This window comes from Tetranychus urticae, unplaced genomic scaffold (genome assembly GCF_039701765.1).
Source record: "Tetranychus urticae isolate SD_2017Ah unplaced genomic scaffold, NJAU_TeUrti_SD_1.0 Scaffold_5, whole genome shotgun sequence".
In the NCBI taxonomy this organism is placed as follows: domain Eukaryota; kingdom Metazoa; phylum Arthropoda; class Arachnida; order Trombidiformes; family Tetranychidae; genus Tetranychus; species Tetranychus urticae.
The window spans coordinates 143,001-145,500 of record NW_028315837.1 but is presented as its reverse complement, the minus strand read 5'-3'; the positions used below and the strand labels follow the sequence as shown (position 1 = coordinate 145,500).

Sequence of the window (2,500 nt, the reverse complement as noted above, 5' to 3'; positions counted from 1 at the left end):
CTCATTAAATCAGTTACGGTTCCTCGGATATTCTTTTTTACATGGATAACTGTGGTAATTCTAGAGCTAATACATGAACAAGTGTTCCAACCTCAGCTTGCTGACGGAAGGATCGCATTTATTAGTACAAGACCAATGATTCTTATTCACCTAGAACCCTGTTCAGTGATTTCGGTCGCTGTCTAAGGACTAGCAGTGGGGATCTTAGCAACTTCGGTTGCATTTCTTGTGATGACTCTGAATAACTGAGCAAATCGTATGGCCTCTGAGCCGACGATGTATCCCTCAAGCAACTGCCTTATCAACTGTCGATGGTAGGTTATGCGCCTACCATGGTTGTAACGGGTAACGGGGAATTAGGGTTCGATTCCGGAGAGGGAGCCTGAGAAACGGCTACCACATCTAAGGAAGGCAGCAGGCGCGCAAATTACACAATCCCAGTACGGGGATGTAGTGACGAAAAATAACAATACGGGACTCTATTGAGGCCCCGTAATTGGAATGAGTACAATTTAAATCCTTTAACGAGGATCTATTGGAGGGCAAGTCTGGTGCCAGCAGCCGCGGTAATTCCAGCTCCAATAGCGTATATTAAAGTTGCTGCGGTTAAAAAGCTCGTAGTTGGATTTCAGTCGAACCTATGGGGTCCACTGATTAAAGGGTTAGATGGTGATGTTAGGTTTCTTGCTTGTGTCTACGGATGCTTGCTTGAACCTTCATTCCTCTTTCCTGGTGGTTACATTCATAGTGTTTAGACAGAAAATTGCTCGATATTTGCTATCAATGCTCTTTACCGAGTGTTGATTCAAGCGATCGAGACTTTTACCTTGAAAAAATCAGAGTGCTCAAAGCAGGCGTCCAAAACCTCGAAAGAGGTGCCTAAAAACGGTATGGTCAACCATCTATATGATGCGTACCACTACCTTAACTTGAATGATCTTGCATGGAATAATGGAATAGGACCTTGGTTCTATTTTGTTGGTCTTAAGAATCCAAGGTAATGATTAAGAGGGACAGACGGGGGCATTTGTATTGCGGCGCTAGAGGTGAAATTCTTGGACCGTCGCAAGACAAACTACAGCGAAAGCATTTGCCAAGAATGTTTTCATTAATCAAGAACGAAAGTTAGAGGTTCGAAGGCGATCAGATACCGCCCTAGTTCTAACCATAAACGATGCCAACCAGCGATCATTCTGAGTAACTAATTTCATGACTCGAATGGAAGCTTCCGGGAAACCAAAGTTTTTGGGTTCCGGGGGAAGTATGGTTGCAAAGCTGAAACTTAAAGGAATTGACGGAAGGGCACCACCAGGAGTGGAGCTTGCGGCTTAATTTGACTCAACACGGGAAAACTCACCCGGCCCGGACACTGAGAGGATTGACAGATTGAGAGCTCTTTCTTGATTCAGTGGGTGGTGGTGCATGGCCGTTCTTAGTTGGTGGAGTGATTTGTCTGGTTAATTCCGATAACGAACGAGACTCTAGCCTACTAAATAGACTTGCAGTTTACACTGCAGTACTCCCCCTTAGTCAACCTGTGGGTGGTAGTATCTCTTGATGGTTTCGGCTGTTGAGGGCTCTGCTGCTATTAGCCTACAGAATTGGCTAGGGTAAGGATGCTGTAGCACTGTAAGGACTTCTTAGAGGGACAAGCGGCGCTCGCAGCCGCACGAAACAGAGCAATAACAGGTCTGTGATGCCCTTAGATGTCCGGGGCCGCACGCGTGCTACACTGAAGTGGTCATCGTGCATACTGTTTCCTGCTCCGAAAGGAGTGGGTAACCGCTTGAACCCATTTCGTGATGGGGATTGGGCATTGTAATTATTGCCCATGAACGAGGAATTCCCAGTAAGCGTGAGTCATTAGCTTGCGTTGATTACGTCCCTGCCCTTTGTACACACCGCCCGTCGCTACTACCGATTGAATGATTTAGTGAGGACTTCGGACTGGTCAATCCAGACCATTGGGAAACTAGTGGTCGGATTGTGCTGGAAAGATGTTCAAACTTGATCATTTAGAGGAAGTAAAAGTCGTAACAAGGTTTCCGTAGGTGAACCTGCGGAAGGATCATTAACGTATTACCCTCTTATTATAAGAGAAATACAACCTTCAAACAATCAAACACTCTGCATAGTGATATTGTAGATGCTAATATGGTGAATGCAATTGAATTGTATTTGCATTAGAGTCGCAATTGTGAATGTTTATTGCAAACATTTAGCCATTGCAACATGATTCTAATTTGCATTACATTCGTTCATTCATACATCCATCTTTCATTATCCAATGCAACAAAGAGTGAGGGTTATCTAACGATAGCCATAATTTCTTTTGCAAAACAATTGTAGTTTATAATGAAAAGCCTGTCTTGCTACATACTTGGTACCTGATCAAGTCTTCAGCTTATGCTGACGGCAAGGTTTAAAGAAGGAAGTTTTACACTTCTTCGCCTAACTAAGTAAAGACAACTATGGTTTTTATAAACTGCATACAATTGTT

The 2,500-nt window shown here is 43.8% G+C and overlaps 1 non-coding gene across 1 annotated transcript in view; it reads left to right on the top strand.

The window, feature by feature from the left end:
• The window catches only part of LOC149092772 (small subunit ribosomal RNA), a 2,170-nt gene extending 96 nt beyond the window's left edge, over nt 1–2,074 (top strand). Inside the window, exon 1 of the ribosomal RNA XR_016200515.1 lies at nt 1–2,074. This exon is cut by the window's left edge and continues 96 nt beyond it. This is a non-coding gene — a ribosomal RNA (small subunit ribosomal RNA).
• The last annotated feature ends 426 nt before the right edge of the window (nt 2,075–2,500 follow it).